The sequence below is a fragment of the Arachis hypogaea genome, chromosome 17, assembly GCF_003086295.3.
Source record: "Arachis hypogaea cultivar Tifrunner chromosome 17, arahy.Tifrunner.gnm2.J5K5, whole genome shotgun sequence".
Taxonomy (NCBI): Eukaryota; Viridiplantae; Streptophyta; class Magnoliopsida; order Fabales; family Fabaceae; genus Arachis; species Arachis hypogaea.
In genome coordinates this window covers 87,900,855-87,915,892 of record NC_092052.1, presented here as the reverse complement: position 1 = coordinate 87,915,892, position 15,038 = coordinate 87,900,855, and the positions used below count along the sequence as shown (strand labels likewise).

The following is a 15,038-nucleotide window of genomic DNA, read 5'->3' as shown; positions in this document are numbered from 1 at the left end:
TAATTCAGTTAGACTTTCAGGTGGTGCTTAAGCACTTTTTCCTCCTAAATCACATCAAGAACAACTTTAAATCCAAAAACTCTCAACTGACCAAATCTCACTCAGCATGTTAGGAAGTGATTTCTAACCTTATACTTGCTGTAAATTCACGTTTCTTGGCCCTTAAGTCAAGTTAAGCATGATTCCTAAGGAAAAACATCAAGAAAACACATGTTTTGCATGGTTTTCCTTGAAAACCAAATTGAAGTGGGAGGGAGATAGCCATCTCACCTTATTTCCAGCCTTGATAAGTCATATGATCATGTAGAGAAAGAAAAAAGGATCATTTTGGTGAAATCGGAGTTTTGATTTGAGTTTTAGTTCAGAAGAAATCAAGCTTTGAAGATTAAGTGTTCATGAAGTTTTCTCTCTTTTCTCTCCTTTCAATTTCGGCCAAAGGGAGTACATGACCAGCCTTGGAGTGTCTTGGGGGTGTAAGGTGAGTTGTGATTGGTTGGCTTGGAGGTGGATTAAAATAATATTAAAATATCTCAGGTGTATAACTGCTAAAACTAGATATATCGGAACACTTGTAAAAACATCTCTAAAAATTATTTTCTGAGCTAGTAGCATAAATGACACCAGTAACATATTTATTATGAGAATAAAACATGTATAATGAGTCCTTAGCATTGCTAAAGTCATCAGAGAGTGCCGGTGCTAAGCTGCACCAGTAAACTGTGAACCCGGTTTAACCGATTTCCTGTTTTTAACTAAAACAGACCAGGTAACCTTATAATATCATTCAAGAAGCTTCTAATACTAATATAATGATAATATTATCCTATTATCTCTCTTCTCTCATGAATCGAGTCCGGTTCGTCAAACTGAGACTATTTACAAAAAACAGAATCAAAACTCTTAACCAATACGATTCAAAAACTGGGTTTTTCGTGACTACGTTATCGAGCGTGCCTCAGAAAAGGTTCTATCTTAAAGATGACATAATGACAATGAGGATTGAGATACTTGATGATATATCAGAGGTTCTCCCCTTACTGATCTTCCGGAGGATTCCGTGCCTTCGGAAAAGATCTCGCATACTCGAAAATCACGGTTGTTACATCCTACCCTCCTAAAAGAAAATTTTTCCCTCAAAATTTCAGCCACGTGCAGAATCCATCTTCAAGCTATCTACTTTCTTCAAGCCATCCTGACGAAGAGGTAGGTCCGTTCCTTACAGCATCCAAATCTAACATAGTCATTGCCATGTATATCATAACAGCTATTAGGATAGCTGGTCTCACATCGATTTGTCGTTTGGATCTCGATTAAACCATGCCTATTCACAGTCATTGAGGTCTTATCCGCACCAAACAATCAACATTAAGGTGATCAGTTTTAATATCTCAAGTTAAGTACGAACATTTCCAAAATGAGCACTCATAGACATTCATGCCCAATGTATCTTAAAGATACCCTAACAGCATGAGACACACAAGCAGAGTATGCAATAGAGCATAGTCAGTCCACTTCCCAGGCTCCACAGGAAATGAACTGCTCTGATACCAAATTGTAAAGACCCAATTTTCAATATGTCTAGATCATACCAGAAACTGAGCGCTACCAATTTGTCTTCCTAATTATTATCTATTATTTATCATATGAGCCTGATTCGTTGTTAAAAACGTAGTTAATTTGCAGGGTATCTTTTTTGAAAACATTTGGATTAATAGACGGAATCATTCATAATCAATCCACAACTGATAACAGATAAAACAGTTATAAACAACCACACATAAATACATCACAAGCAGTCAACAACATTCAGTGATCCAACTTTTATTTAAGTATAGACTTTTAGTTAGAACACCCCTAGATATAGCTAGATAATAACTATATACATATATATACATACAACGTCCCAGGTCCTGACCTGTTCAAGAAGTCCCTAAGCTGGCACCCAGGCTAGCCTAGACTCTATACTCACTTAGTATCTCTAAACTACTAAAGCGAGGGAAAGTACGTTCTAGGTCTTCAAAACTCAAGTCAGGTGGAACATCATCAAAAGGTGGAACATTTTCTACTACTCCTTTGCACGGTCAGACATTGCCATATGACGTCTCTTTGGTACCTCATCAAGTAGCCACACAACAGGAGTCTCGTACACAGGGTTTAGGTTAAAGTTCACGTACAAACGGGGTGCAGACGTTGGCTGGTCTCACAGTATATACATATAATCTGAGAATGATATTCACCCTAGACTCAGAAGACTATCTAGAGCAGAATCCTCTTCTTGCGAACGGTCATCAGCGAACTATGGTAAGTGATGCCAGGGCATTTTGGCCAGTTTTACTGACCTTTTCTTTACTATTTTTAGGGTAGTTTCATGCATTTCCGTAGGAAATAAGCTGGTTTTGGGTAGATATTCACTTACATCTTGATTCAAGCATGCATTGTGCACTTTACATGATTTCATGATGATTTTGCATGAATTGAAGGACAAATTGGATGTTGCATTTCCCATGACTTGGACTAGAACTTTGATGCACTTTATTGCTTGATTTCAGGACAAAGAAAGCAAAGAAGAACCACATTAGTGGCTACGTTAGTTACACTAACGTTAACACTAACGTGGAATGGGAGTAACTTGCAAAGTTAATGAGAAAAGTGATTGCCAATAACGCTCTCGAAGCCATCATTGCCCACATTAAGAGTCACGTTAACTAAGTTAACGTGAACTCTAACGTGGAAGAAAGGAAATGGAGCCAACGTTAGTGACACTTAACATTATCACTAACGTTGGACCAAGCTCATAAGTGGCCACGTTAGTCACCACGTTAACTTAGTTAACGTGGCCTCTAACGTTAAGAAGAAAGGGGGGAAGCCAACGTTAGTGACATTCAACATTATTACTAACGTTGGCCAAGTCACACTAGGCCACGTTAACTCCCACGTTAACCTAGTTAACGTGGAAGCTAACGTGAAGAAACAAGGTGACGCCAACGTTAGTGACACCCAACATTGTCACTAACGTTGGAAGGAGCCCACACATGCCACCATGACCCACGTTAACTCCCACGTTAACTTAGTTAACGTGGAAGCTAACGTGGATAAGGTAATGTTGAACCAACGTTAGTGACACTCAACTTTGTCACTAACGTTGGAGATGGCTAGCATAGGCCACGCTAGAAGCCACGTTAACCTAGTTAACGTGGACTCTAACGTGGGAGCTAAGGGGCACATTGGAACGTTAGTGACAATATTAAGTGTCACTAACGTTCTCGAAGGTTGGCAAGCCTACGTTAAAAGAGCCACATTAACTGAGTTAACGTGGACTCTAACATTGGGAAGGGGGAGGCTTCTCAACGTTATTGGGAAAGTTGAGTCCCAATAACATGCACGAAGGACAAAGAGGCAACGTTAGTGGCAACGTTTGTGCCACTAACGTTGAGGTTAACGTGGCTCTTACTTGGGTAAGGAAAGTTAGTGAGAAAGTTGAATGTCACTAATGTTCTCGAACCCATATTTTCACTGAACGTTAACACCACTAACGTCCTGAGCTAAAGTCTCTGCCCACTTCACAATTTCTCTCTGCAAGTAAAGCCAAGCCCAATGAAGAAGATAACTGCTTCAAACTCAAGATCCAAAGGCCCAGACCCAAGACTTGAAGAACCAACTAGAAGAGTAGAAGAGTAGTATATATAGGAGTAACTTTGAATTATTTTGGAGAGTTAGAAAATATAGGGAGCCTCTGGGCATAGAATTACTCTATGTATTTACTTTCTCTGCACTTCTAGTTTTCATCGTGTATTCTCCATCTTTGTTTTCATTTTCCAGAGCTATGAACAACTAAACCCCTTTCATTGGGTTAGGGAGCTCTATTGTAATTTGATGGATCAATACTAGTTTTCATTATTCTTCTTCTATCTTTTCTCTTGATTTTACTTGAAAGCTTTCGATCTTCATCCAATTGGGCAGTTATCTTGGAAAATAAGCTATTCATACTTGGATCTCTTCTGATCCTTGAAAAAGGAATGAAAAGATCAAGCTAGAAATGCTTTCTCATGCCGGACCAAATTGGGTTTGGATGGATATATGACTATAATCCTCTCAAAACTTGATTTGGGAAATGCATGTGGTATAATCAGTGACCATACTTCATCTCTTCTCATGAGCAATTGACCAAGGAATTGGTTATTGATCAATATTTGAGAGATTGAATTACAAGAAATTGTAATTCAATCACTTAAGATTGCCAAGGAGATCAATGAGTGCATTGATTGAGGAAGAGATGAAAATAAAATTGATCTGGAGAATGTAACATCTCCTAAGCCCAATGAACTCCCCATTTCTGATCTTACCCATTCTCTTTAATTTCTGTTATTTACTCTTATGAGCAATTCCCCCATTCCCATTTACAATTCTGCAATTTACTTCAGTAATTTACTTTCAGTTCTTTAATTCTAGCATTTACTTTTTCTGTCATTTACCTTCCCGCCATTTTATTTTCTGTAATTCTAAACTCAAATCCTGGATTCGCTCAACTAGAACATTCCTCTAATTAAAGTTGCTTGATCAATCAATCCTTGTGGGATTCGACCTCACTCTATTGTGAGTTTTTACTTGACGACAAATTCGGTACACTTGCCGAAGGAAATTTGTTAAGAGACAAGTTTTCCGTGCATCAATTTTATGGCGCCGTTGCCGGGAATTGATTGTGCATCAACAATGATTAGATTGGAGGATAACTAGATTGAGCATTTTATTTTTGTTTGATTTAATTTTCTATTTGAGTTATTTACTTCCTGTTTTAGTTAAATTCTTCACTTCCCCCTACTTTTTCTTTGTCATTTACCATTCATCTCACTAACCCACTAACTGTTTGATATATTGCATCACTCACACTAATAGTAATTCTGACAGATATACTTTCTGCACCTATTCTCTTTGCTTGTACTTGTTGGTTGTATGATAGGGAGAAGAAGCGGGGCTTTAACTTCCTTTGATTCTGAACCTGAGAGAACCCTCCTTAGACTAAGGAGGGAGGCAAGAGAAAAAGATGTAGTTGGTGCTGAAGAAGAGGAGGAACACTTTGAGGAATACTTTGAACCAAACATGGAAGAAAACATGGAAAACTATCATGAAGAAGAGGCTCACAACCATGGCGGAAGAGGTCGAGCAAATCATGCTGGGGAGGATAGAAGAGTTTTAGGCTCTTACATCAATCCAAACCCAGGAAACTGTGGAAGTAGCATTCAAAAGCCAACCATCCATGCCAACAATTTTGAACTAAAACCACAGCTCATCACCCTTGTTCAGAACAACTGTTCGTTCAGAGGAAGTGTCCAAGAGGACCCCAATCAACATCTAACCACCTTCCTGAGAATATGTGACACAGTGAAGTCTAATGGTGTTCATCCTGACGCCTATAGACTGCTCTTATTTCTATTCTCACTCAAGGATAAGGCAGCCAAGTGGCTGGAGTCTTTCCCAAGGGAGAGCTTGACAACTTGGGAAGATTTGGTGAACAAATTCTTAGCAAGATTTTACCCTCCTCAACGAATCAATAGGCTGAGAGCTGAGGTCCAAACTTTCAGGCAACAAGATGGTGAGACTCTATATGAAGCATGGGAGAGGTTTAAAGATCTAACAAGGAGGTACCCACCCGATATGTTCAATGAATGGGTGCAGCTGCACATTTTCTATGAAGGGCTCTCTTATGAGTCAAAGAAGGCCGTAGACCATTCATCCAGAGGATCTTTAAATAAGAAGAAGACCATTGAGGAGGTCATAGATGTCATTGAAACAGTAGCAGAGAACGACTACTTCTATGCTTCTAAAAGAGGGAACACAAGAGGGGTAATGGAGCTAAACAATGTAGATGCTCTGCTGGCCCAAAACAAGCTCATTACCCAGCAGCTAGCTGACCTCACCAAGAAGATGGAGAGGAACCAAGTAGCAGCAATCTCCACTTCATCAACAACCCAAGAAGGAGTGAATGAAGAAGCAGAGGGTAATCAGGAGCAAGCCAACTACATTGGGAATTCACCTAGGCAAAATCATGATCCATACTCCAAGACCTACAACCCTAGATGGAGGAAGCACCCAAACTTTGGGTGGGGAAATCAACAACACCAAAGCCTTGTTCAAAGACGCCCAAATCCAAACAATGCAGCCACCCAACACTTCACATCTAGACCATATCAACACCCCCATAACAACACCTCTCCACATTCATATCAAGGCCAGAATAACCCTCCTCAACCTGACCTATCATCATTTGATGAAAGAATCTCAAGGATTGAGAATCTACTTGAAGGCATAAGCAAGAAGATTCAAGACAACAAGGTGTTCAACGAGGAAGTGCAAGCCAGTTTCAAGAACCAGGGAGACAAAATCAAGAGGTTGGAATCTCAAGTGGGGTATCTCTCTGAGCAAATTCCCAAACCCATAGATGGATTCCCAAGTGACACAGAGAAGAATCCGAGAGGTGAAACAAAGGAAGTAAGATGGGAAGATTGCAAGATGGTCACTATAAGTGATAAGGAGACTGAGGACAAGCCAAGCAAGCCGTCAGAATAACCCGAAGATACCTCAGTAGAGGAGGGGGAAAAAGATTACCAAGAACCAGAAATTTCAAAACAGGAGCTGCTGAGACTCTATGCACCTTTTCCCCAACGGCTCAATGGTGCTGTGGAGAAGAGAATATACTCAAGATTTCTTGACTTGTTTGCATCTTTGCATGTGAACATACCGTTCATCAAGGCTATCCAACAAATGCCTGCATACATCAAGTATGTGAAGGAGCTGCATCCCAGGAAAAGCTCACTCAATGGAGGCCAAACTATAGTGACGAATAAGGAGTGCAGTGCCCTCATTCAACCGCAGTTACCTACGAAAAGAAAAGATCCAGGGAGTTTTCATGTCCCCTATGCCATAGGGGAAACAATGTTTGATTGAGCACTCTGCGATTTGGGAGCAAGCATCAACTTAATGCCCTTATCCCTGGTGAAGAGGCTGCAGATCAATGAGATATTGCCCACAGATGTAGTCATTAGGCTGGCTGACAAAACTCAAAAATAAGCAAGAGGGGTGGTGGAAAACGTGTTGTTAAAGGTGGGGAAATACTTTCTTCCCACAGACTTTGTCATCTTGGACATGGAAGAGAGTCACACTCACCCAATCATATTGGGAAGACCATTCCTAGCTACAGCCAGAGCACTCATAGATGTGGAGCGAGGAGAGCTAATATTAAGGATCCATGATGAACGACTTAGCTTTAATGTCTTCAAACTCTCACAACAATCAGACCAAGAGAACAAAGAACCACGCAAAGATCATAATGAGATGCTGACAGGGGAAGCAAGCACTGAAGCACAACCGGCCCATCTAGAAAAGCCCTTGGTTGATGAACAAGGAAATAAGCAGTTGTCACAGCTCAAGGAGAAGCTGGAGGAACCTAAACCACCAGAGGCATGTGAAGACAACAACAAAATTCCCTTAGACGAAGAAGTCGCCAAGAGCAAGGCAGCATTAAAAGGGACAAAGAAGAAGGTACCAAGGGGGTGGAGGAACAAGAAGATACCTACGGAAGGCTTCTCTCCATGAGATAAAGTGATCTCAGTTTACTTCCCAGATATCCCCCCTAATCTCCCCACTGTACCATCTCAGTTACCTAAGGTCTTCACTATCAACAGAGTTCTCTCCTTGGAACATGCAGAGATCATTGATACAACCAATGGATATAAGTCCAAGGCAAGAGGGGAGGACTTGAAGCATTATCAACCTCCCTGATGAAGGAGAAACGTCAAGCTAGTGACGCTAAAGAAGCGCTTCATGGGAGGCAACCCATGTTTTATTAGCTTTTACTAGTGAATAAGTTAATATTCATGAATTCCAACCCAAACTTGGTGAAGTCCTTATATTGCAGTGTATAGTGAAGAACAAGTCTGGTGTTCAAAGTATGCCAAGAAAGCATGAATGCAACTGAGAGCATGCTAGTCTTGGAGCTTTGAACAGAACTTTTCATCACAGTGCTCCAAACTAAGTTTGGTATCACCCCATGGTGCCACCAATGTGCATATAAGGATACACAGTTAGTTAGTTAGTTGGAGTTCATGAATAAACAAGATCTTTTCTTCTCTTTATCATTCTAGCCGAAAAGTTTAAAAACTTTTTATGATATTGATTTTTCTTATTTTATTTTTATAGAGAAAAGGAAAGAAGCATTGAAAGAGATAGATTGGACAATTAAAGGAAGAAGGTTCGGACACCACAAAAGCAAGGACTATACACTTGTTCTAAAAAGGGAAATCATTGGAAAATGTTGCCATGCAAAATTGGAAAAAATGGGACCCTTGGAGACCGAGCAATCTCCATCATAAAGTGATGATCCTTGTCCTTTCTACATGCACAACCCCAACCGTCCATCAAACAACCACTCCATCAATCCACACCCTCCATTCACTCACAACCTCTCTATATAAGTGATCCTTGTTCCGTACCCCACTCTTCACACCTCTCCATTTCGGGTTCCCCTTCACTCCCTTCATTGCACTCAACCCTAAATACCAAAAGTCTCCACACCCCTGCTAACTTCACGCATTAACCTTCATTCATGGCATCTTCGAGCTCTAAAAGTAGGAAGGGAAAGGAACCTATGGAGCAACACCCGTATAATGAAAAGAGATTTAGAAGCTTGCACCATGCATTGCAATACGGATGGATGGTGGATAAGGAGATCATTTATGAGCTTGGATTTCAAGTTAGGAAAAATGAGTGTCCCGAAATCACAAAGAAGGTAAAAAAGAGAAGATGGGAGCTCCTTACTGATCCGGTCATTAGGGTGAATGCAAATCTTATAAGAGAGTTTTATGCAAATGCGGTCCGATATAATAAGGCAGATGAGTCATATACAAGCTTTGTGAGAGGAAAGATTGTGGATTTTGGTCCCATGAGTGTCATGAGGGCATTAAAGCTGCGGTCCAAACCGTTTGAAAAAGAGAGTTATCATTCAAGAATGGACAACAACCCTGATCATGACCAGATTGTGCAAGACTTTTGTGTACCAGGAGCTGACTGGGAAAGATATGCAGATAGGAAACCAAGGTTCATCAAAAGAGCAGATCTCACCCCGGAAGCAAAAGGGTGGTTCGAAATTATAAGGAGGTCCATCCTCCCAGCAGTGAACAACTCGGAGGTGAATCTCAAGAGAGCCACACTGGTGCACTGTATACTCAAAGGCGGAGAGATCAAGGTTCATGAACTCATAGCAGAAGGGATTAGAAAAATGGCAGAGTAGAGCGAATGACAAATGAATATTTGCCGGTATAGAAATTATCAAATGATCAATCGTAGTATAGTCTAAACCGACGCAAAATCCTTCATCAAACAAATCTACAATCTATATCCGAGAGTACTAGTCTCCCGAGTCGTTCTCCCTTGGAATTGCCAAAGTGTGCATCTTATTGATTTAGTAAGCCTTGTTGGAATTCTTTGAAGGTTTTAGCAAAGTAATGAGAAGCAAACAATCAATTATCAAAAGACTTGGCTTAGGGTTGGCATTAGAAATTCTATCTTTATAGTCAATTCAATGTTGACAACAATTAGGCCTTGCTTCATTTAGTTATCCCCTAGGTATAGAGGGAGGTCAAATGAAAGCAATCAACTTGAGTCATAAGTCCTAGCCTCACCTTATGGGAATCTAGCTTTAGTGCACTCCAAGCCAACTAGCAATCCCTAATTCCAAATCAACTATTGATACAACTATTCAACTTCTTCCAAGGACCAAACCCTATGCCAAGTGTGAAAATTCTACTCCATAGCTAGTGTTGTCATTTTATCAAACATGTGATGAGCAAGAAGGAAAGTCATAGTAAAATGAGATGAAAAGTCGAATTGAAAGTATTGCAACACAAAGATCTAACAACAAGTCTCAAAGAGTGGCAATGAAAATCGAATTCTCGAAATAGAGACGAAATCCAAAATTACAAAGTTGAATTCTAGATCTATGAGGATTGATCAATTGCATCTACTACTTGAAATTGGAGAAGAAAATCTATGACATGAACAATGTGGAGTGAGAATTATAATGGATCTCACCAAAAAGTCATTGAAAATTCAGAAATTAGATGAGGATGAACCCTAGTGAAGCTTGGAATCTCCCTCTTCTTCTCCCCAAAGTGTAACTAACTCTCCTCTCCCAAAAAAATATCTAGATCTCAAAAATGAACTAACTAAGTGTCCTTAACCCTTGCTCCTTTGGTCTTCTTAAGCTTTTCCCGCCAAGGTGTTTCTCCAAGAGTGGGATCCTTAACTGCCTCCATGCCTAAGTCACGTGACTTCTTAAAAAAATCATATTCGCAAATCGGCGCGCACGCGCAAGGTACGCGCACGCGCCGTTGAGACGTCTTGTAATGTGCGCGGAGGCATGATGCACGCGTGCGCACCCATGAAGATCCTGGCTTAGCCGCTTCTCAAGCCGGCTCTTGGCTTTGGCTTCACGTTGCCCTATCCGCGCGGGCGCGCTAAGTGCGCGCACGCGCCCATGCGGAAATTTCCAAAGCTTAATCCTCATGCTTCCTTCCTTTATACCCGTCTTCCTTCTCTCTTTCGGTCCATTCCTACTCTATATCATGAAACCACTTAACACACAAGTCACGGCATCGAATGGCATCAAGAGAAGATTAGAAATGTATCTATTTTAGTGCGAAATAAGCATGTTTTCATTCATGAGGCGAAACTAGGAAAGGAATGCAAAATCTTGTATTTTCATATAGAAAGTGTGTGGAATCATTGATAAAACCCCTGAAATCAGTACAAGATAAACCCTCAAATTGGGGTTTGTCAGCGACTCAAGGGGAACGTTAGGTTACCCCAGCACTATCTACCGACTGTGCAAGAAAGCTGGGGTGGTTTTTAAAGATGAGGACCCCGTGTGGATAAAAGAGGGCATTCCAATAACCATTCAACGAATGCATGCCATCGCATCCCCCTTGCCTCAACAGAAGCAAAGGAAGAGGGCAGCCCCTCAAGTAGTAGAAGGACAAGCCGTAAAAGGGCAAGCACCAGCCACCTTGGATATGCACCAATTGCAGGAGGCCATTGGTGGGCTATCTCGATAATATTTGGAAAGCCAAGGAGCACAGAGAGAGCTTCAACTACAGATGATGGGGCAGCAAGAGGAGTCACTCTCAAGATGGATGACTCAACAAGGGGATTGGCAAAAGCAAGTGATGGATCAACAACTGAGTCAAGGACAACAATGGAGTGAAATATTCCACAGGATGGAACAAAGGCAAAATGAGCAACAAGAATCCATCCAGAGGCTAATCAACATCCAAGCACATCAAGGTGCACATATACATGAGATGCATCGAAGACAAATAGAACAGGCAGAACTATTGGATGAGCAAAGGGCATTCGCAGAAGGAGTTTACATGAGCGAGACTGGGCATCATATAAATACTCAAGCCAGGCTCGGTTACTTGGTAGGACAGCTGCCTATATTGCATCCAGGAATCACAAGGTATGAAGAAATGAGGGATGAATTAGCACGAGAAGAAAGACAAAGGGTGGAAGAGAGCCATGAGTCAGTGAGGAAGGCATTTGAGGATTGGAAGCAAGCAAGATTGGCACGGATGCGAGGGAATGCAAGAGGACACAGAGAGGACAAGAAAGGAGTAAAGCATGGGCATCCACAAGAGTAAAAGGTGTTGGAGTTCCTTCTTTGGTCCATCCTTTTCTATGCTTTAAATAAGGAAGATCTTGCATGAAATAGAACTTGCTTCCATGTTAGTTTAAATTCTGTGTTTTAAAGTTTTTGTGTTGAAGAGGTTTATGATTGCTAGCCCTTATGTCACTGCATCCTTACTTTACTTATTTGTATGCTTGTTCCTTTAAATCAAATGAAAAGAGAATGAGTGTTTTTAAGAGACCAGAGTAGAGTTCATACTATGGAGTGAGTTCATGAGTTTATGGTATAGTCATAAGTTAGCTAAGTTGGTTCAACCATAAGGTGGGAGGACAACTATCTGTCAGGAATACTATGCTTGTGACACACCCCATGAGACTAGCTAAATAAGAAGATCCTAATAAAAAAAAGGGAAAGAACAATCAAAGTTGAGGAATAAACGAAAAAGAGTAAGCAATAAGGCTAGGCACCAATGGTTTTAATCTTGAGGCATGTTTCTGTGGTGTTCCTGTGTGAGGGATCTACTTGGATGAATAAGCTCTTAGGGGTGCCTTATCACTTGGTAACTTGGGTTAACTAACTCGGGATTATCAGCTGAAAGTCCACTATCAAGAGTAACCCTCACTACAGAGCATTTAGTAACCCAAAGAGGTGCTGGACACCAAGGTCTCAAGAAAAGAAAATAAATAAACTATATGCCTGTGGTATGTACGTATGGGGGAGAGACTTAAGCAAGTAAGTCCTTAGGGGTGCTTCAACACCTAGCACCTTGAACCAACTGGTTCGGGAGTGTTGGCTGAAAGCTTATTTTAAAGAGTTGCCCCCTTACAGAACACTTAGCCTAAGAACACAAATAAGCCCTGAAATAACAACAAAAGGATCAATAAATAAAAGTTTCATGGGATGCAATCACAGTGAGTATTCTAGGACATGATAAAGGTCTGAAAGCCAGGAATGAACCTAAGTTGCTATGCATGAAACCACCATAAAACCAGGGACATGACTTCCACAAGAATGACTCACTTCTCTTGGCAGTCCATTCATCATTCTCTTGTTCCAGTACTTGCTTAGGGACAAGCAAGCTTTAAGTTTGGTGTTGTGATGCCAGGGCATTTTGGCCAGTTTCACTAACCTTTTCTTTACTGTTTTTAGGGTAGTTTCATGCATTTCCATAGGAAATAAGCTGGTTTTGGGTAGATATTCACTTACATCTTGATTCAAGCATGCATTGTGCACTTTACATGATTTCATGAGGATTTTGCATGAATTGAAGGACAAATTGGATGTTGCATTTCCCATGACTTGGACTAGAACTTTGATGCAAAGTTAATGAGAAAAGTGATTGTGCACTTTACACTAACGTTAACACTAACGTGGAATGGGAGTAACTTGCAAAGTTAATGAGAAAAGTGATTGCCAATAACGCTCTCGAAGCCATCATTTCCCATGCATTGTGCACTTTACACTAACGTTAACACTAACGTGGAATGGGAGTAACTTGCAAAGTTAATGAGAAAAGTGATTGCCAATAACGCTCTCGAAGCCATCATTGCCCACGTTAAGAGTCACGTTAACTAAGTTAACGTGAACTCTAACGTGGAAGAAAGGAAATGGAGCCAACGTTAGTGACACTTAACATTATCACTAACGTTGGACCAAGCTCATAAGTGGCCACGTTAGTCACCACGTTAATTTAGTTAACGTGGCCTCTAACGTTAAGAAGAAAGGGGGGAAGCCAACGTTAGTGACATTCAACATTATTACTAACGTTGACCAAGTCACACTAGGCCACGTTAACTCCCACGTTAACCTAGTTAACGTGGAAGCTAACGTGAGGAAACAAGGTGACGCCAACGTTAGTGACACCCAACATTGTCACTAACGTTGGAGATGGCTAGCATAGGCCACGTTAGAAGCCACGTTAACCTAGTTAACGTGGACTCTAACGTGGGAGCTAAGGGGCACATTGGAACATTAGTGACAATGTTAAGTGTCACAAACGTTCTCGAAGGTTGGCAAGCCTACGTTAAAAGAGCCACGTTAACTGAGTTAACGTGGACTCTAACGTTGGAAAGGGGGAGGCTTTTCAACATTATTGGGAAAGTTGAGTCCCAATAACGTGCACGAAGGACAAAGAGGCAACGTTAGTGGCAACGTTTGTGCCACTAACGTTGAGGTTAACGTGGCTCTTAGTTGGGTAAGGAACGTTAGTGAGAAAGTTGAATGTCACTAACGTTCTCGAACCCATATTTTCACTGAACGTTAACACCACTAACGTCCTGAGCTAAAGTCTCTGCCCACTTCACAATTTCTCTCTGCAAGTAAAGCCAAGCCCAATGAAGAAGATAACTGCTTCAAACTCAAGATCTAAAGGCCCAGACCCAAGACTTGAAGAACCAACTAGAAGAGTAGAAGAGTAGTATATATAGGAGTAACTTTGAATTATTTTGGAGAGTTGGAAAATATAAAGAGCCTCTGGGCATAGAATTACTCTCTGTATTTACTTTCTCTGCACTTCTAGTTTTCATCATGTATTCTCCATCTTTGTTTTCTTTTTCCAGAGCTATGAACAACTAAACCCCTTTCATTGGGTTAGGGAGCTCTGTTGTAATTTGATGGATCAATACTAGTTTTCATTATTCTTCTTCTATCTTTTCTCTTGATTTTACTTGAAAGCTTTCGATCTTCATCCAATTGGGTAGTTATCTTGGAAAAGAAGCTATTCATACTTGGATCTCTTCTGAACCTTGAAAGAGGAATGAAGAGATCAAGCTAGAAATGCTTTCTCATGCTGGACCAAATTGGGTTTGGATGGATATGTGACTATAATCCTCTCAAAACTTGATTTGGGAAATGCATGTGGTATAATCAGTGACCATACTTCATCTCTTCTCATGATCAATTGTCCAAGGAATTGGTTATTGATCAAGATTTGAGAGATTGAATTACAAGAAATTGTAATTCAATCACTTAAGATTGCCAAGGAGATCAATGAGTGCATTGATTGAGGAAGAGATGAAAATGAAATTGATCCGGAGAATGCAACATCTCCTAAGCCCAATGAACTCCCCATTTCTGATCTTACCCATTCTCTTTAATTTCTGTTATTTACTCTTATAAGCAATTCCCCCTTTCCCATTTACAATTCTGCAATTTACTTCAGTAATTTACTTTCAGTTCTTTAATTCTAGCATTTACTTTTTCTGTCATTTACTTTCCCGCCATTTTATTTTCTACAATTCTAAACTCAAATCCTGGATACGCTCAACTAGAACATTCCTCTAATTAAAGTTGCTTGATCAATCAATCCTTGTGGGATTCGACCTCACTCTATTGTGAGTTTTTACTTGACGACAAATTCGGT

General features: G+C 40.6%; 1 non-coding gene across 1 annotated transcript; it reads right to left on the bottom strand.

The window, feature by feature from the left end:
* Positions 1-5,550: 5,550 nt before the first annotated feature.
* LOC112768210 (small nucleolar RNA R71) lies at positions 5,551-5,657 on the bottom strand. The gene has a single exon (XR_003185647.1). It is a non-coding gene; the product is annotated as a small nucleolar RNA R71 (small nucleolar RNA).
* Positions 5,658-15,038: the final 9,381 nt, after the last annotated feature.